The following is a 21987-nucleotide window of genomic DNA, read 5'->3' as shown; positions in this document are numbered from 1 at the left end:
GAAACAGAAATGCAAGGTGTCACTCTTTATAATCGAAGTAACATGGGGGAAAGAGAGTCTCCTAAAAATGTTTTCTGGGAAGAAGTTCATAGTGTTTAAACCTTCCTCTTGCTTTGCTGTTCGGGTTGGCCTCCTTAGATGGTATCTCATATCAAACCACATCAAAGGACCATCCTGCAGGCTTGTATTGAAAAAGAAGCAGGCCTTGCATTTAGCCCCATTCTTCTAAAATTGTTTAGTTTGGAATTTCAGGAAAATATGTCAAATTAAAGGTATATCTATTCTATACTTTTCCTTGAAATCTACCAAAAGTACCAAAAAATTTTATATGGGGAGGAACATTACATTCATAAGTTCAGAAAAGCGCTACCATACAACCAAACATAATAAAAAAAAAAAATCAAGGGGAATGATCATGCGAAATCTACTGAGTTCAGTAAAATATGGGCCAAAATGAAGGAGGCAGCTATAAACTTAAGCATCTTAAAGTAAGCCAGAGGATCACTCAAAGACTCTTCTGATGGCATTTTATATAACATAAGGAGGATTAAGGGCACGGCTTCTGCAGAAGACTCATGGTAGAGCCCTAAGAATGTCAAAGCCAGCATCATGCAAATAGCACAGGAGAAACTACCACTGAGGCTGGGATATTTGACCTCAAACCACCATCTGGAGGTAACCTGAGGAGGAGGAGAATAAAAGGGAAACAAAAACCAGACTTGCAATTAAGTATGAATGTAACTGAGCAGAAGTAAATCCAGAATGATCACTTTCAAGACCATGGTAAGCCAAGATGCTCTACTGAAACCCAATATGACCTCTGACTAGTTCACCTGCTCACCCTGAAGGGAAAAGTGCTACAAGGTCAGAAAACTCTGTTGAATTGATGAGGACTTGTGAGGCAACATTCCTGAACTGAAGCTGTCCATGGCTCTAGCTCAGACCAGGGGTGCTTGGTCCATACTGCTCTTAATCAAAGTGCAGGTACACATTAACTTCCTCATTCAGGAACAGGAATAATAAAAATAAAGATTCCAACATGGGAACCTCAAATGAAAGCTACAAAATTTTAAAAAATGAATAAAAGGATAAGACCAAGCAAAAAAATCTAATAGTACCCTAAGAAATAGAAGAAAATTAAGCACTACAACCCTACACTCTTGAAAGTTAAAAGGATTATGAACTCTGAAAAGGTATTCAATGAAGAGCTATAATGACCAAGAACACACCAAGGAAACAAGTCACCCTGGGTAAGAGTCACTGGAAACAATAGACTGTATCATCAAAGTCTTCAGATATTGGAACTATCAGATACAGAATATAAAATAGCTATGTACTAGGTATTTTTAAAAATGAAAAATTGTTTTTTTTTAAATGAGCAAGGGACAAAAGAGTACTAAGTAATGATGAAAATTTGAAAAAAAACCAAGTAGAACATTTATGGAATATAAGCATTGAAATTAAACTTTCAGTGAATGAATTAAATAGGAGATTTGATGCAAATAAAAGAACAATCTGAAGAAATTATCCAGAATTAGTTAAATGTAAAGAAATCAAGAGGGAAACACAGTGAAACTAGGAGAGGCAAAATGCAAAATAGAGGTTAAAACACAGAAGCATAGAATGGAATTATCCAACATACATCTAATTAAATATAAAGAAGGAGAAAAAATAGAGAGAATGAAGGCAAGGTGATATTCAAGAGATATAGCTGAAAAATTCCCAGAACTGATAAAAAATAAGAAGTCCTAGATACGGAAAGCAAAATATATGCCAATCAAGATAAACAAAAGAAATCAACACCTATACATATTGCAGTGAAAAAGGTAGATTATTATATATAAAATGAATATATAAAAATTATCCACTTAAAAAAACGACCTAGGAAGGACAATAAACTGATAGCAGACTTCTCAAGGGCAAAAAATTAATAAAGTCATAAAATAAAATCTTCAAGGTGTTGAGAAAAATTGTTACATGCCTATAATTATGAATCCATAAAATATTTATTTCATAAAATATGAAATAAAGTTTTTTTTGTATTCAAAAAAGAGTATTCACCACTAGATTTTCACTAAAGGATTTTCTAATGGATCAATATTTGGAAGGAAGAAAATGATCTCAGGACTGTCTGAGAAACAAGAAGGAATAGTAAGAATTAATCACGATAAGGGTCATAAATATTGTCTTTATAAAATAATATTTATTATATTTAATTTGTATAGTTAGAATTCAAATACTGGAAAATAATAGCATGCAAGTGAAAAGAAGGATGATCAGAGTTAATGGATAATATTCTTGCTTTCTTCAAAAGAGAGGTTAACTGTTTTTATTAACTTCAGGCCTTGCTAGGTTATTAAGTGCACAAGGTACAAGTTCAAGTGTGCCCATTAAGAGTATAGAAATAGGAGGTATAATCTCAAACCCAACCCAATAGAGGGAAAAACAAAAACAAAATCCACTCATTTTAAAAAAGAGCATTTTAGGAAGCACAGAAAAAGCAAATCAATAGCACAATATAAAATACTAGGACAAAAAATTCATTTATCAAAATAAATAAAATGAAACTAAATATTCCAACTAAAAATTAGACTTTTTAAGGACAAGCTTTTTAAAATTGAGCTATATTCTGTTCAAAAGAGACATTTAAAACATAAAGATCTAAGCCCTTTGGAACTCAGGGAAGGTCTAGGAAGCTGAATGAAGCCTATTTCCTACAAATGAGAAATGAGGGACACAGGAAGGATTTGTACTTGAGAGGGCCCCACAGGGTCCTGCTAGGTTTCATGACTGCTTGAGCTAATATGACTAAGCAAAAGCAAACAAATACAAAGGTTAAACTAAAAGTAAAAGAAACTGACCCAGTATGGAGTCAGATTTGTTCTTCCCGATTACACATTGAGTTTCTGTGATGGACCAGGCATTGTAATATGCACTAGAGAAACAAGGATATTCCCTGTCCAGAAGGATTTTCCCTTCCAGATTGTAAGGAAATGTATAAACTCCATGAAGCCAGAAATTTTTGACTGCTTTTTACTACTGAAATCCACAGACCTGGATTAGTTCCTGGTTCATACTGTGTGGCTGACAGGGTCTTGGTGCTCCAGCTGGGTGTCAGTCCTGTGCGTCTGAGGTGGGAGAGCCTAGTTCAGGACATTGGTCCACCAGAAACCTCCTAGCTCCATGTAATATCAAACGGCGAAAGCTCTCCCAGAGATCTCCATCTGAACACTAAGACCCAGCTCCATGCAACAACCAGCAGACTACCGTACTGGACACCATATGCCAAACAACTAGCAAGACAAGAACACAACCCCACCCATTAGAAGAGAGGCTGCCTAAAATCATAATAAGGTCACGGACACCTCAAAACACACCACAGGACACAGTCCTGCCCACCAGAAAGACAAGATCCAGCCTCATCCACCAGAACACAGGTACCAGTCCCCTCCACCAGGGAGCCTACACAACCCACTGAACCAACATTAGCAACTGGGGCAAACACCAAAAACAATGGGAACTACGAACCTATAGCCTGCGAAAAGGAGACCCCACGCACAGTAAGTTAAGCAAAATGAGAAGACAGAGAAACACAAAGCAGATGAAGGAGCAAAGTAAAAACCCAACAGACCAAACAAATGAAGAGGAAATAGGCAGTTTACCTGAAAAAGAATTCAGAGTAATGATAGTAAAGATGATCCAAAATCTTGGAAATAGAATGGAGAAAATACAAGAAACATTTTACAAGGACCTAGAATAATTAAAGACCAAACAAACAATGATGAACAACACCAAAAAAGAAATTTAAAATTCTCTAGAAGGAATCAATAGCAGAATAACTAAGGCAGAAGAACGGATAAGTAACCTGGAAGATAAAATACTGGAAATAACTACTGTGGAGCAGAATAAAGAAAAAAGAATGAAAAGAATTGAGGACAGTCTCAGAGACCTCTGAGATAACATTAAACACACCATCATTCAAATTATAGGGGTCCCAGAAGAAGAAGAGAAAAAGAAAGGGACTGAGAAAATATTTGAGGAGATTATCGTTGAAAACTTCTGTAATATGGGAAAGGAAATAGCCAATGAAGTCCAGGAAGCGCATAGGGTCCCATACAGGATAAATCCAAGGAGAAATATGCCAAGACACATATTAATCAAATTATCAAAAATTAAATACAAAAAATTATTAAAAGCAGCAAGAGAAAAACAACAAAAAACATAAAAGGGAATCCCCAAAAGGTTAATGGCTGATCTTTCAGCAGACACTCTGCAAGCCAGAAGGGACTGGCAAGACATATTTAAAGTGATGAAAGGGAAGAACCTACAACCAATATTACTCTACTCGGCAAAGATCTCATTCAGATTCGAGGGAGAAATTAAAAATTGACAGACAAGCAAAAGCTAAGAGAATACAGCACCACCAAACCAGCTTTACAACAAATGCTAAAGGAACTTCTCTAGGAAGGAAACATAAGAGAAGGAAAAGACCTACAATAACAAACCCAAAACAATTTTAAAAATGGTAATAGGAACATACATATCGATAATTACCTTAAATGTAAATGGATTAAATGCTGCAACCAAAGACATAGACTGGCTGAATGGATACAAAAACAAGACCTGTATATATGCTGTCTACAAGAGACCCACTTCAGACCTAGGGACACATACAGACTGAAAGTGAGGGGATGGAAAAAGATATTCCATGCAAATGGAAATCAAAAGAAAGCTGGAGTAGCCATTCTCATATCAGACAAAATAGACTTTAAAATAAAGATTATTACAAGAGATGAAGAAGGACACTACGTAATGATCAAGGGATTGATCCAAGAAGAAGATATAACAATTGTAAATATTTATGCACCCAACATGGGAGCACCACAATACATAAGGCAAATACTAACAGCCATAAAAGGGGAAATCGACAATAACACATTCATAGTAGGGGACTTTAACACCCCACTTTCACCAATGGACAGATCATCCAAAATGAAAATAAATAAGGAAACACAAGCTTTAAATGATACATTAAACAAGATGGACTTAATTGATATTTGTAGGACATTCCATCCAAAAACAACAGAATACACATTTTTCTCAAGTGCTAATGGAACATTCTCCAGGATAGATCATATCTTGGGTCACAAAACAAGCCTTGGTAAATTTAAGAAAATTGAAATTGTATCAAGTATGTTTTCCGACCACAACGCTATGAGAGTAGATATCAATTACAGGAAAAGATCTGTAAAAAATACAAACACATGGAGGCTAAACAATACATTACTTAATAACGAAGTGATCACTGAAGAAATCAAAGAGGAAATTAAAAAATACCTAGAAACAAATGACAATGGAGACATGACGACCCAAAACATATGGGATGCAGCAAAAACAGTTCTAAGAGGGAAGTTTATAGCAATACAATCCTACCTTAAGAAACAGGAAACATCTCGAATAAACAACCTAACATTGCACCTAAAGCAATTAGAGAAAGAAGAACAAAAAAACCTCAAAGTTAGCAGAAGGAAAGAAATCATAAAAATCAGATCAGAAATAAATGAAAAAGAAATGAAGTAAACAATAACAAAGATCAATAAAACTAAAAGCTGGTTCTTTGAGAAGATAAATAAAATTGATAAACCATTAGCCAGACTCATCAAGAAAAAAAGGGAGAAGACTCAAATCAATAGAATTAGAAATGAAAAAGGAGAAGTAACAACTGACCCTGCAGAGATAAAAAGGATCATGAGAGATTACTACAAGCAACTCTATGCCAATAAAATGGACAACCTGGAAGAAATGGACAAATTCTTAGAAAAGCACAACCTTCCGAGACTGAATCAGGAAGAAATAGAAAATATAAACAGACCAATCACAAGCACTGAAATTGAACTGTGATTAAAAATCTTCCAACAAACAAAAGTGCAGGACACGATGAGTTCACAGGTGAATTCTATCAAACATTTAGAGGAGAGCTAACACCTAACCTTCTCAAACTTTTCCAAAATGTAGCAGAGGGAGGAACACAAACACATTCTATGAGGCCACCATCACCCTGTTGCCAAAACCAGACAAAGATGTAACAAAAAAAGAAAACTATAGGCTAATATCACTGATGAACATAGATGAAAAAATTCTCAACAAAATACTAGCAAACAGAATCCAGCAACACATTAAAAGGATCATACACCATGATCAAGTGGGGTTTATCCCAGGAATGCAAAGATTCTTCAATATATGCAAATCAGGCAATTGGATAAACCATATTAACAAATTGAAGGATAAAAACCATATGATAATCTCAATAGATGCAGGAAAACTTTTGAAAAAATTCAACACCCATTTGTGACAAAAACTCTCCAGAAAGCAGGCATAGAGGGAACTTACCTCAACATAATAAAGGCCATATATGACAAACCCACAGCCATTCTCAATGGTGAAAAACTGAAAACACTTCCACTAAAATCAGGAACAAAACAAGGTTGCCCACTCTCACCGCTATTATTCAACATAGTCTTGGAAGTCCTAGCCACAGCATTCAGAGAAGAAAAAGAAATAAAAGGAATCCAAATCAGAAAAGAAGAAGTAAAGCTGTCACTTTGCAGATGACATGATACTATACATAGAGAATCCTAAAGATGCTACCAGAAAACTACTAGAGTTAATCAATGAATGTGGTAAAGTAGCAGGATATAAAATTAATGCACAGAAATATCTTGCATTCCTATACACTAATGATGAAAAATCTGAAAGAGAAATTAAGGAAACACTCCCATTTACTATTGCAACAAAAAGAATAAAATACCTAGGAATAAACCTACCTAAGGAGACAAAAGACCTGTATGCAGAAAACTATAAGACACTGATGAAAGAAATTAAGCATGATACCAACTGATGGAGAGATATACCATGTTCTTGGATTGGAAGAGTCAACATTGTGAAAATGACTCTACTACCCAAAGCAATCTACAGATTCGATGCAATCCCTATCAAACTACCACTGGCATTTTTCACAGAACTAGAACAAAAAATTTCACAATTTGTATGGAAACACAAAAGACCCTGAATAGCCAAAGCCATCTTGAGAAAGAAAAATGGAGCTGGAGGAATCAGGCTCCCTGACTTCAGATTCTACTATAAAGCTACAGTAATCAAGACACTATGGTAGTGGCCCAAGAACAGAAATATAGATCAATGGAACAGGATAGAAAGCCCAGAGATAAACCCACGCACATATGGTCACCTTATCTTTGATAAAGGAGGCAAGAATATACAGTGGAGAAAAGACAGCCTCTTCAATAAGTAGTGCTGGGAAAACTGGACAGCTACATGTAAAAGAATGAAATTAGAACAATCCCTAACACCATATACAAAAATAAACTCAAAATGGATTAAAGACCTAAATGTAAGGTCAGACACTATAAAACTCTTAGAGGAAAACATAGGCAGAACACTCTATGACATAAATCTCAGCAAGATCCTTTTTGACCCACCTCCTAGAGAAATGGAAATAAAAACAAAAATAAACAAATGGGACCTAATGAAATTTAAAAGCTTTTGCACAGGAAATGAAACCATAAACAAGTTGAAAGACAACCCTCAGAATGGGAGAAAACATTTGCAAATGAAGCAACTGACAGAGGATTAATCTCCAAAATCTATAAGCAGCTCATGCAGCTCAATATCAAAAAAACAAACCACCCAATCCAAAAATGGGCAGAAGACCTAAACAGACATTTATTCAAAGAAGAAATGCAGATTGCCAACAAACACCTGAAATGATGCTCAACATAACTTATCATTAGAGAAATGCAAATCAAAGCTACAATGAGGAATCACCTCACAGCAGTCAGAATGGCCATCATCAAAACATCTACAAACAATAAATGCTGGAGAGGGTGTGGAGAAAAGGGAACCCTCTTGCACTGTTGGTGGGAATGTAAATTGATACAGCCACTATGGAGGATGTAAATTGTAATGTAAATTGATACAGCCATATGGAGAACCGTATGGAGGTTCCTTAGAAAACTAAAAATAGAACTACCATATGACCCAGCAATCCCACTACTGGGCATATACCCTGAGAAAACCATAATTCAAAAAGAGTCATGTACCACAGTGTTCACTGCAACACTATTTACAATAGCCAGGACATGGAAGCAACCTAAGTGTCCATTGACAGATGAATGGATAAAGAAGATTTGGCACACGTATACAATGGAATATTACTCAGCCATAAAAAGAAACGGAGTTATTTGTAGTGAGGTGGAAGGACCTAGAGTCTGTTATACAGAGTGAAGTAAGTCAGAAAGAGAAAAACAAATACCATACACTAACACATATATATATATGGAATCTTAAAAAAAAAAAAATGTTCTGAAGAACCTAGAGGGCAGGACAGGAATAAAGACACAGATGTAGAGAATGGACTTGAGGACATGGGGAGGGGGAAGGGTAAGTTGGGATGAAGTGAGAGAGTGGCGTGGAGATATATACACTACTAAATATAAAACAGATAGCTAGTGGGAAGCAGCCACATAGCACAGGGAGATCAGCTAGGTGTTTTGTGACCACCTAGAGGGGTGGGATAGGGAGGGTGGCAGGGAGACACAAGAGAGAGTATATATGGGGATATATGTGTATGTATAGCTGATTTGCTTTGTTATAAAGCAGAAACTAACACACCATTGTAAAGCAATTACACTCCAATAAAGATGTTTAAATAACTAAATAAAGATCCAAACACATGGAAAGCATGGAAAATGATACACCTGGCAAATCAGAACAACAATTAAAAATCCTGAAATATTAATATTAGAAATATGGACTTTAATACAAAGTGCTATAGGGACAAAGACATCGCTACAAAGTGCTGAAAGTAGCCAGTCATCAGAAAGATATAATAATTCTAAATTTTTATACATCTAATAAAATAGCTTCAGAATACATAAAGCAAAATATCATTTAAACATGAGAAACTGACTAATCTAACCTGAAGTGTAAGACTTTCAAACACCTTTCTCATTGTCCATGCAGAGAAAGATGAATTATATATAATTCTACAGCCAGAAATTACAGAATACACATCTGCTCCAATAAACGTGGAGCAAGAAAAACTTGACCATGTAAAAAGCTAAAGAAAATCTCAGCTCATGTTAAACACAATGCATGATGCAAACCATATTATTTGCATTATAATTAATTAAGAAATAAATAACGAAAAGTTAAATAAAGCATCCCATACATTTGGAAATATAAAACACAATTCTATATATCTCATTTATAAAATAAGTAATAATGCAAACTTAAAATATTTAGCACCAAACAACAATAAAAAAATACATATATCAAATATTTGTCAAAACCTGTGGGATGCATCCAAGCTAGTCATCAGAAAGAAATCTATAGCCTTCAATTATTACTTTAGAAAATACAAATCCATCATGAGAAATTAGAAATAGAACAGTAGACTAAATTTGCAGAAAGTAGTAGGAAGGAGAAAATTTTAAAAGAGCAAAAGTTAATAAAATCAAAACCAAAAATACAATAAATTCAACAAAGGTAAAAGTTTATTTCTAAAGACTAATAAAATAGACAAGGCTCTGCCAAGATTGAAGAAGGAAAATGAAAAGAGACAAAAAAATTAGGATTTTTAAAAGGTAACATAACCAGAAAGTCAGTGGAGATTAAAAAGAAAATAAAATGATACTATGAAAAATATTATGCTAAAGTCTCTGAAAAGTTACACAAAATGAACAGAGTTCTAGAAATACATAAACTATTAAAATTGTCTCAAGAAGAAACAGAATTATCCTAAAATTAGTACAAAAATCAAATCAAAATTTTAAAGTTTTTCTGCAAAGTAAATAGTAGACCTAGGTGATTTTACAGGTGAGTTCTACCAAGCCTTCAAGGACCAGACCATGCCAACCTTTCAGAAACTCTCTGGGAGAATAGAAAAAGAGCAGACATTTCTCACTTCAACCCTAAAGCTAGTATTACCTTGATAGACCAACAGGCTACAATGAGGAAAATGGTTCAGTTAAGAGTCAGGACCATAACCAGTACTAGAAAGTTTTGGGTAATCTTAAACCTCAAATAGGATAAGGAGGATGGGGTGGGAGTGGAGTGACTGGATATCTGTAACTAACATAGACAAGGAAGAAGAAAATCAGGAAATCATTAGCATAAGCAAGGGACTCATTAAGATAGTTAAAATGCTAATTACAAGAAAACATTTCAAGGTAACATAATTAAATTTTAAAGGGCTTTAGATATTAAAAAACTTGATTGTAAATTTTACAGAAATAAGAGGACTCTAATGAAATTCAAAACATCAAGTTGCTGAGCATTATATATGGTATAATTCAGTTTATATAAGTATATTAAACGTTTTTGGCTTTTTAGATATTAAAAAGTACAATTTAATATATAAATTATATATATATATACATATATTTTAAACCACAATTTAATATATCAATGCCCAGACAAATGCCTATAAGAAAACTCACCAAAGTTTTGACAAAAATACCTCTGAGGAAGTGAAGAGGAGTTAACTGAACATTTTCAATTTGATTTAATAACAGCACAAAAATTGTTTTGTCACTGCCAGGCAACTATGCTCATGAACATTCTCATTTGAGTACTGTCAATGACCCATGCTTGATTCCTGCTAAGCACGTTCCCTGTTCTGGCACCCCGCGAGGGGAGTCTGAACAAAGAACAAAAAGAACAAAAAAAAAAGAACAAAATTCTTTTTTGTTTCCAAAATAAACCCAAAGGGCACACATATTTCTGTTGCCTTTCTAAAATGACTGCCATCGCTTCTTGGCCTTTAGGCTAAGATCAAGTGTAGTATCTGTTCTTATTTTAAAATGACTGCCAAATTTTTGTCTGTCCCATGCTTAGTGATGCATACACAACATTTTTAAGTTTTTTGTTTTTAAGGCAGAAACATCAATAAATGTCTTCTGGACCATTTTGAATGTGAAATTCTTCCCCTTAAAATAGCAACAATCAAAAACCTCCAATTGCACAAAAGTGAAGCATGTGGATTTACAATCTCGAATTGTAAAATTAGCATAGATACTGCAAACATGATCATGTATTAAAATCCAAAGATTTTGCTAAAAGCAGTGAACGTCAACTCAGTATTTGCCTGGCTATATACCACTTGTAAGTTCAATATATCTTTCTATCCGGAGTTGGTTCATGTGCCAACTCCGATGACAGAAAAAGGGAAGGAACTCATTATTACTGGCCTGCAAATTCTGTGACAGATTTTAAGTCTCTTAAGTATTTAAATACAATCTTTCAAAAGAAAGAAAGAAAAGGAAGCGGAAGCGAGGGAGGGAGGAAGGAAGGAGGGAAGGAAGGAAAGAAGGAGGGACGGAAGGAAACAAAACCTGAAAAACAATTCACTGGAGCTGAGTAGCAGCTGGCTTCCTGGCCATAACCTCCTGAGTGCCCACCTTTCCCTGTTGTCCTGACACTGAGGCTGAGTGTCTGTTATAAAATGATCCGTCTTTCCCTGGCCCACACCACTCATTTATGCATTCTCTCTAATCTCTGTAGTCACAGAGATAGAAAAGTTTGTTCATTCAATACAATTAAAACACAGGATATGTAGGAGAGACAAGGAAAGATAAGGTCAGAGGGTTAGATTAACAGCAAGGAATTCTGGTCTGGGAAAATGGCTGAGGTATACAGCAGTGATATTTGAAGTTGTAACACAAGATGAGGACCCCAAGGAAAAGAGTATAGAGAGGAGAGAACCTAAGGAATGGCTCCGTTTAAGTGGCTGAAAGAGGAATCAGAAAAGGAATAATCAAGAAGGCAGGAGCAGAGTATTTCATAAAGGAAAGAGTGTGATCACAGATATCAAATGTTACAAAGAGGTTGAGGAAAATAAAGTTTAATTTTAAAAAAAACATAACACTGTTCTTTAGAAGGCTGTCAATGACACTTTTCCAAGATTAGCTGTTAACAGAAGGAAAAAGATACAGCAACAGATGCAAGAAGAAATCAGTCAAGATGCATATATACAGATGTATACATATGCATGTGTGTGTATATATATATATATATATATATATATATATACACACATATCACATATATATACACATATATTTAAGGCATATAAAATTACGACAAATTTCTCTAAGCCTGGAAGTGGAGACTGCAGGTTATCCTGAAGAATGATTTTGTTAATAAGGGAAGAATCACTAGAATGGCTCTTTAATTAGCTAGTTGTAACACAAGTAGCAACCTACCATCCCAGGTGTAAAAATAAAACAGGACCTTTCATCAGCAAACAATGGCTGTCCTTGGTATGTGAAGTTGGACACCATTGGAGGAGAATCAAGAAGCCAGAAAAGAAATACTGGTTCCTCTCTCTAGACTCTAAAATTAGCTACTTAAGACCTCTGATAAACTGAGATTGTCTTTAATGAGGTCCACTAACAGGAAAAGCTCACAAAGAGATTTTACCACAAGGGGAGGATCAGTCTCAACTGTTGGGTTTTGCTCCATATCTGAACCTTGCTAGGCATGCAAAGAGGGGTTGCTCCATTTTGAAAATTAGACCACAGCTCCTTCCAATTCAGCCATCCCATTACGAAAGGGGTCTTGAAGACAAAAAATGGAGCACGTGAATGAAAGCTAAAACAACTGCCATCTTGGGAGCTCACATTCTTTTGGCTGTATTAAATACCAGATGACCTAGACTGGCTTCTTTCCAATACCAAGCTCTTGAAGGCTCAGGAGAAGGAATGGTGTCAGTGCCTTGAACTCTACAGGGCAGGATTTCGGTAACAACATTTTGTGACAGCAGCAGAACAGTAACGGAACCTGGGCCCACTAGTGGCATTTCAAATTCTCCATTTCTCTTTTCAGGAAGTTTGGAAGCACCACCAATTAAGGACCCTCGATTCTCAGGGAATTTAGGAAAGAAGGCAGAACAGGAACCATGAATGAAAATCTCCTCCTGCAAAGCTGAGCAGATTGTGGGCTCATGAAATTAAATATTGAAGAGATGTGATCTTCTTTTTACTTCATGTTGGAAAAGCAGGTCCAACTGGTTAAATTCAGAATAAGGAAAAATAGAAAACATTTATAGGCCTAATGGAAGAAATCCGTGGGTAAGTAAAAAAGATGTGAGGGAAGGGAAAAACATGAATTCGCTTCAGTCAGTACCTTATCTCTGAAACAGGGGCAAAGGGAAAGAGAGACAGAAGTCAATGGGGGAAGGGAATTAAGGAAACTCCTTTCAGAAGACTTCCACTGCAGTGGAGTAAGGGTTAGTGTCACTCACTGAAAATGAGGGGTAATAGAGGCTGGAAAGGGTAAAGATTTCACACAGCCCTGATGGGAAATCAAACAGGAAATTCCTAGGAGGTAGCTTTTTTCTAAAGACACTTTTAATATTTTTTAGATTTCTCATAATTTTTTCTTATACTTCTCTCTTTATCACTCAGTCTAGCCCTTTAACACGACCAGAGCTGGCAGAGAAATTGTAAGCTTCTTGTGTTTCTCAAAGTGTGGTTCCTTGGCTATCTGTATGAGAATCTCTTGGGGAGCTTGTTTAAAAGGAAGATTCCTGGACCCCGCCCAGACCTATTTGACAGACTCTTTGGGATCTGGTGCCTGGGAATTTGCATCCTAACAAGTTTCTCAGGTGATTCTTACACAGCAAGCCAGCACTGGTCTGAAGATGCTGTTTCAGAACCACTATCTTAGCTCATGTCTAGTCCAGCAAGTCCTACGCATAACTGTTTACCCACATCCTGTTTTTAATCAGTGGCTCCGTCTACAGTTTTAAAACTAAATAAAAGTGTCACACACTGTGGTGAGGAAATGACAACCGTGCCTTCAAGTGCAGCTAGCTAGGATCAGACTCATACCCATGATCATCTTCTATGGTTTCGTTATTATTTTATATTTAAAAATAGTTTAAAAATCCACTTAGTTATTGATGGTCAAGAATGGTAGAATAACTATATTGAAGCAATGTTATAATAGTAAACTGCATTGTTCAGTCAATTAGATTTGAAGATATATCGACCTAGTTACTTAATTCTGAGCATTTGAGGACAAGACAATTACAGAATTTCACTCACCAAACAGTGCAAACACATTTCCTCTCTGGTTTAGCTGGTTCATTGGTATTTGGAGATTCAGGTAGGAAACGAGTGTGGCAAGAATGGAAGACGCTCTCTTCATTGGCCGTTGGGAAGGAAAGTGGGTACCATTCCACCTGCTCTGCTCTTCAGTCTGAGCACACACTTTCATCAATAATGAATTTGTGACCTGACCAGAAGGCTCTCAAGTCATAATCACCAAATTGGCACAGCTGTGAAGAAAAGGAAAGCTTACTTCAAATCCAAGTGATTTGCTTAGATTAAAAACTTTGTAATTTCCTTTGTCATATGTCTGCTTTAATGTTATAACCAGGTGAAGTTCTTTGCACTCCTCCCCCCGAAGGGTTTGTGAAAAATAATGATCACATTTCTAACTACAGTCTGAGTTAAGTGGCCCTTGTATAAGTTCTTAAATTACGTTACATTTCTTTACCTTAGAATTTATCATGGGGAATTCCCTGGCGGTCCAGTGGTTAGGACTTCATAGTTCCACTGCAGGGGCCAAGGGTTCGATCCCTGGTTGGGGAGATAAGATCCCGCATGCCGCACGGTGCAGTCAACAACAAAAAAAAAAGGGGGCTTCCCTGGTGGCACAGTGGTTGAGAGTCCGCCTGCCGATGCAGGGGACATGGGTTCGTGCCCCGGTCCGGGAAGATCCCACATGCCACGGAGTGACTGGGCCTGTGAGCCATGGCCGCTGAGCCTGCGAGTCCGGAGCCTGTGCTCCACAACGGGAGAGGCCACAACAGTGAGAGGCCCGCGTACAGCAAAAAATAAAAAAAAAAAAAGAATTTAGCATGCTATAATATCAACATGTGTCTTCTGACAGAACTCTACCTTTTGAGATAAGGGATTTTTAGTTGTTTTGACTTTCTAAGAGTTCCCATTAATTAGAATTAGCTCAAAAATCATTTGTTGACTTGGATGATTGTAGAAACAAGTAAAGATTGAATATATGTATTCTTTTACATACATATCTTCAAATCCTTGTCCCTTTAATAAATATTTTCCTTACCTAGTAACTGCAGAAATATAAGAAAGAAGGAAAAGTGTGCGCGCCACCAATGGTAAGTTAAATTCTCCCCTAGGAAAGTACAAATGTTCATGTATCATTTTTTTGCCTTTAATTTTACAGACTTAAGTCGTTTCCAAAGTTACTTAGGTCAGCTTCTTTTCCTTCCACTTTCTTAAGGAGGTTGTTGCATACATTATTAATACAGTTAGATTGTCTTGTCACATTCTGCATTCTATTCTGGGATCCCCCAAACTCCTAAGTTGGTTTTTATTAATTTGCATACATTGACTCATTCTTTGTGCTGAAAGTTCTGTGGAAATTGACAAACACATAGTGTCATGTATACACAGTTACTGGTACAATATCACACAGAGTAGTTTGCCACTCTTGTCTTAGTCAGCTCAGGCTGCCATAACAAAATTCCACAGACCGGATAGCTTATATGATAAAAATTTGTTTTCTCATTATTCTGGATGCTGGTTCCAGATCCAGTCCAAGATCAAGTTCTGGGAGGGTTCAGTTTTTGGTTAGAGCTGTCTCCTTGGGTTGCAGATGGTTTCTTTGTCCTCAGATAGCTTCCCTACCCCCCAAGGTTCTGCTGGGCAGTCAGCCTCCAGAAATATGAGAAAATAAATATCTGTTGTTTCAGCCACACAATCTGTGGTAGTTTATTTCAGTAGCTCACGTAGACTAAGGGAACATTATAAAACTCATGAGTACCAGCAAGCCCTCGCTGCCCTCAAGAGCAACAGCAGGGTCTCAGCCTGAAAGTCCGAGGGTGGGAGTGCCAGCAGGTGCCCCCAGAATGGGGCCCTGGGCCAAGAGGAGCTCACCTGATGGTGCAGCCCTGAGGTCACATGGCAGCCATTGGCCAGGGCCGCTCTGTCCCCTCCCCCTCCCCATCCTACTTGAATTTAACCAGGAAAAACTGTGATAGCACATGGGTAGCCTAGGCAGTGGGTAAATACCTCAGAAGTCCTCTTGCAGCAAGTGTCTGTACATGTTGTGGTCATTTTCTATCTTATATGTTCTCGAATGTTTGTATTTCAATAAACCTCTACCTCTTCACACACACACACAGACACACACACACACACACAAACTCATGAGTGCTCCATCGATTCAACCTTCTCCACGTACACACACACCCCCCACCACCCGCAAACCCCTGCGAACCACTGATCTCTTTACTATTGCTATAGTATTGTCTCTCCCAGAATGTCCTATAAGTAGAACCATACAGTATGTAGCCCTTTCAGACTAGCTTCTTTCATTTATCAACATGCATTGAAGGTTCATCAAGTCTCTTCTTGGCTTAAGAGCTCATTTTTATAATAGTTGAATAACATTCCGTTGTTTGTTTATCCATTAACCTATTAAAGGACATTTTAGTTCCTTCCAATTTTTTTGTGATTGAGAATAAAGTTGCTACAAATATTTGTGTGTGGTTTTTTGTGTAGACATAAGTTTTCAAATCAATCAGGTAAATACAGGCATACCTGGGAGATATTGAAGGTTCAGTTCCAGACTACCGCAGTAAAGTGAATATCTCAATAAATAGAGTTACATGATTTTTTGGTTTCCCAGTGCGTATAAAAGTTATACTTACAATATACTGTAGTCTATTGTGTGCAATAACATCATCTAAAAAAAAAAAACCCCACCAATTTACACACCTGAATTTAAAAATACTTTATTGCTAAATAATGCTAACCATCATCTGTGTCTTCAGTGAGCTGTAATGTTTTTGCTGGTGGAGCATCTCGCCTTGATGTTGATGGCTGATGACTGATCAGGGTGGTGACTGCTGAAGGTAGAGGTGGCTGTGGAAATTTTTAAAAATAAGACCAAAAAAAGTTTGCCACATCGATTGACTCTTCCTTTCACGAATGATTTCTCTATAGCATGCAATGCTGTTTGATAACATTTTACCCACAGTAGAACTTCTTTTAAAATTGGGGTCAATCCTCTCAAAACCTGTTGCTGCTTTAGCAAATAAGTTTATGAAATATTCTAAATCCTTTGTGATCATTTCAACAGTCTTCACAGCATCATGACCAGGAGTAGCTTCCATCTCAATAAACTATTTTCTTTGCTCACCCAAAAGAAGCAGCTCCTCATCAATTAAAATTTTGTCACGAGATTGCAGCAGTTCAGTCACATCTTCAGGCTCCACTTCTACTTCTGGTTTTCTTGCTATTTCCACCACATCTGCAGTTATCTCCTCCACAGAAGTTTTGAGCCCCTCAAAGTCACCCACAGGGGTTGGAATTAACTTCTTCCAAACTCCTGTTAAACTCCTGTTTGGCCTCTTCCCATGAATCACAAATGTTCTTAATGGCATCTAGAATGATGGCTCTTTTCCTGAGTTTACTTTGCCCAGGTCCATTAGAGGAATCACTATTTATGGCAGCTACAGCCTTACAAAATGAATTTCTTAAATGATAAGACTTAGAAGTCAAAATTACTCCTTGATCCATGACGTTGTGTTAGCAGGCATGAAAATAGCATGAATCTCATTGTACATCTCCACCAGGGCTCTTAGGTGACGAGGCACATTGTCAATAAGTAGTAATATTTTGAAAGGAATGTTTTTTTCTGGGCAGTAGGTCTTAACAGTGAGTTTAAAATATTAAGTAAACCATGTTGTAAACAGATGTGCTGTCATGCAAGCTTTGTTGTTCCATTGATAGAGAACAGGCAGAGTAGTTTAACATAATTCTGAAGGGCTCTAGGATTTTCAGAATGGTGAATGAGCGTTGACTTCAACTTAAAGTCAGTAGCTGCATTAACCCCTAACAAGAGAGTCAGCCTGTCCTTTGAAGATTTGAAGCCAGGCATTGACGTCTCATCTCTAGCTATGAAAGTCCTAGATGGCATCTTCTTCCAATAAAAGACTGTTGGTCTACATGGAAAATCTGTTGGTTAGTGTAATCACCTTCATTAATCATCTTAGCTGGATTTTCTGAATAACTCGCTGCAGCTTCTACATCAGCACTTGCTACTTCACCTTGCACTTTGATGTTACAGTGACGGCTTCTTTCCTTAAACCTCATGAACCAACCTCTGTTAGCTTCAAACTTTTCCTCTATAACTTTCTCACCTCAGTCAGCCTCTATAGAATTGAAGAGAGTTAGGGCTTTTCTCCGGATTAGGCTTTGCCTTAAGGGAATGCTGTGGCTGTTTGATCTTCTATCCAGACCCCTCAAACTTTCTCCATATCAGCAATAAGGCCATTTCCCTTTCTTATCCGTGTGTTCCCTGCAGTAGCACTTTTCATTTCCTTCAAGATTTTTTCGTTTGCATTCACAACTTGGCTAACTGTTTGGCACAAGACACCTAACTTTTGACCTATCTCAACTTTCAGCATGCCCTACTCACCAAGCTGTATCATTTCTAGCTTTTGATCTAAAGTGAAAGATGTGTGACTGTTCTTTTTGCTTGAACACTTAGAGGCCATTGTAGAGTTATTAACTGGCCTAATTTCAATATTGTGTCTCAGAGAGGGGGAGAGATGGGGGAACATTTGGTTGGCGGAGCAGTCGGAACACACATGACATTTATCAATTAAGTTTGCCGTCTTATATGGGCACAGCTTGTGGTGCCTCAAAACAACTACAATAGGAACATCAAAGATCACTGATCACAGATCACCATAACAAATATAATGATAATGAAAAAGTTTGAAATATTGCAAGAATTAGCAAAATGTGACACAGAGACCCAAAATGAGCAAATGCAGTTGGAAAAACGGTGCTGATATTGCTTGCTTAATGTGGGGTTGCCTTCAATTTGTAAAAAAAAAGATGCTTCAATGTGTTAAAAAAAAATGCAATATCTGTGAAGCATAATAAAATAAAGCACAATTAAACAAGGTATGCCTGTACCTAGAGGTGCAATTGCTAGATCATATGGTAAGGCTATGTCTAGCTTTGTAAAAAACTGTCAAACTGTCTTCCAAAGGGCTGTACTAGTTTGCATTCCCATCACCAATGAAGGAGCATTCCTGTTACTCCACATCCTTGCCAGCAATTTGTATTGTGAGTTATCTGGATCTTAGTCATCCTAATAGCCATCTAGTACTATCTTGTTACTACTTGGGATTTAATTTGTAAACCCCAAGTGACAAATGATATTGAACTCTTTTAATGCACTTATTTGCCACCTACATATTATCTTCGGAGATGTGTTCACATCTTTTGAACATGCTTTAATTGGGTTGTTTGTATTCTTATTTTTGAATTTTAAAAGTTCTTTTTATATTTTGGATGCAAGTTCTTTTTCAAATATGTGTTTTGCAAATATTTTCTCCCAGCCTATGGTTTTTCTTTTGATTCTCTTAACAGTATCTTTCCCAAAGCAGAAGTTTTTAATTTTAATAAAGTTCAATGTATCAACTTTTTCTTTCACAAATCATCCTTTTGGTGTATCTAAAAAATTTATCATGAAACCCAAGGACATCTAGATGTTTTCCTTTGTTATTGTCCAGAACTTTTATACTTTTATGTTCTACATCTAGGTCTATGATTCATTTTGAGTTAATTTCATGAAATGTGTAAAGTCTTGCATATGGATGTCCAATTGTTCAAGAACCATTTTTGAAAATACTGTCCTTTCTCCATTTAACTGCATTTACTTCTTTGTCAAAGATCAGTGACTATATTTGTGCAGGTCTATTTCTGGGCGCTCAAATCTGTTTCATTGATCTATATGTCTATTCTTTTGCCAAAACCATGCTGTCTTAATTATTGTAGATTTATAGGAAATCTAGAAATTGAGTATTGTGATTCCTCCAACTTTCTTCTCCTCCCCTTCCTTCTTATACTTCTTATTCTTCAGTATTACATTGGCTATTCTAGGTTTTCTACTTTTCCATGTAAATTTTAGAATTAGTTTCTCAATGATTGCAAAATACTGATTGCAATTTCAATGAATCTATAGATTAAGTTAGGAAGAATTAATATCTTAACACTACTGAGTCTTCCAATCCATGTATACAGAATATCTATTTAGATTTTCTTGGATTTCTTTCATCAGAGTTTTAGTTTCCCACATATAAATTCTGTACATATTTTGTCAGGTTTATACCTAAGTGGTTCTTTTTTTTTTTTTTTTGGTACTATTGTAAACAGTATTGATTGTTGAATTTCAAATCTCAGTTGTTCATTTCTGGTATATAGGAAATCAGTTGACTTTTGTATAGTTATTTGTGTCCTGTGACCTTGCTATACTCACTTATTAGTTCTAGAATGTTTGTTGTTGTTGATTTGAGGGGATTTTCCACATTGACAACCATACCATCTGAAAACAAAGTCAGTTTCATGTCTTCCTTCCTAATTTGTATGCTTTTTTATTTCCTTTCCTTGTCTTAGTGAACTAAGTAGGACTTTCAGTACAGTGGTAAATAGAAGTGGTGAGAGGACATCCTTAGTTTGTAACTAATCTTAGAGAAAAGGCATCCAGTTTCTCACATTATGATATTAGCTGTAGCTTTTTTGTAGATATTCTTTATCAAGTTGTGAGACTTATCCTTTATTCCTAAGATATACATTTTTTATATTCTTTCAAACTGTTTTATTTTCTCAAGTTCTAATAATTCTGCTATTTGTGGAATCACCTGACATTTGCTCATGGCTGATCATTTCCTTTTGTGCTTTGTAGTTTTGATTATGAAAGTTTTGTTTTGTTTTTCTGTGGAATTCCTGTCGTCTGCTCACAAAGATGCACCCACATAGAAGTGATGAAGTCTAGCATGTCAATCACTGAATTCACTTAAATACATTCAGATTCCCTGAGCAGAATTTGGAAGCAAGTTACTGGTTCACTCTTTAATATTCTTTTAAAATCTTCTATCATTTCATGCACTTGGGGGACAAAGTTGGGCGGTCAATAATAGACCTGGATACAGTTTCCTACTCAGCTTATCGGCTAGTTATACAATCTTGGCCAGTTTCTTTAATTTCAAAAGTCGTTAATCTTAACATTTCTCTCTATAAAAATTAAAAATGGTGACATTCACAATTTCTTTTTGCTCAAAGAAGTTTAGAGAAGACTCAATATCTGAAGTTATCAATCTGTGAACTCCTTGAATAGTGTTGTGAATAGATTCTAAGGTAGCCCCTGATCCCCACCTCCTGATGTTCATGCCTTTGTGTAAGCCCTGCTTTGTGAGTGTGGGTGGTTCCTGTGAATTGTGTCTGACAAACAACATGCCACAATTGATAGGATGTCACTCCTGTGATTATGTTCTATTATATGGCAAAGGTGCCGAGATGCCAGTCTGGTTACGTTGCATTATTTAGGACTCTGTCTTGCTTGCACTATCTCTTTCTCTCTGTTGCTGGGTTTTAATAAGCAAGCTGCAATGAAACCTACGGCCACAAGGAATGCTTCTGACAACAACCTGAGGGATTGTGGTAGGAAATCCTTCCCCAATAAAGCCTGCAGATGAGAACTCAGTTCTGGGTGACACCGTGATTGCTGCTTTGTGAGACACTGAGGAGACCCAGGTAAGCTTTGCCCATACTCCTGACCCACACTTTGAGATAATAAATATGTTTTAAGCCTCTATGTTTGCAGTAATTTGTCAAACAACAACAGAAAGCTAATACAAGTGCAAAGCTTCAATTAAGTAGGTAATGCCTCTTAAGAACCACAAAGAGGTAGGTGTTAAGAGGTCACCCAGATTTTTTTTAATCTTCTTTAAAAACAACCATTTCATTTAAAGTAAGTAAGTAAAGTGAGAGAGAGAGCAGAAAGTTCTGACACTGAAGAATAGCATTCTTTATTTCAAAAAGGTATCAAATTTTTATTTTATTGCCCGTA

At 36.5% G+C, this 21987-nt stretch overlaps 2 pseudogenes; one reads left to right on the top strand and one right to left on the bottom strand.

Annotated features, from left to right (window-relative positions):
- Nucleotides 1–10825: 10825 nt before the first annotated feature.
- On the top strand, nucleotides 10826–11032 carry LOC137226841 (U2 spliceosomal RNA; annotated as a pseudogene).
- A 5839-nt stretch (nucleotides 11033–16871) lies between these two features.
- Nucleotides 16872–18622, bottom strand: LOC137226818 (tigger transposable element-derived protein 1-like; annotated as a pseudogene).
- Between the last annotated feature and the right edge of the window lie 3365 nt (nucleotides 18623–21987).

The sequence above is a fragment of the Pseudorca crassidens genome, chromosome 6, assembly GCF_039906515.1.
Source record: "Pseudorca crassidens isolate mPseCra1 chromosome 6, mPseCra1.hap1, whole genome shotgun sequence".
Taxonomy (NCBI): Eukaryota; Metazoa; Chordata; class Mammalia; order Artiodactyla; family Delphinidae; genus Pseudorca; species Pseudorca crassidens.
Note: the sequence above shows the minus strand (reverse complement) of the source record. Positions and strands in the feature narration are given on the sequence as shown.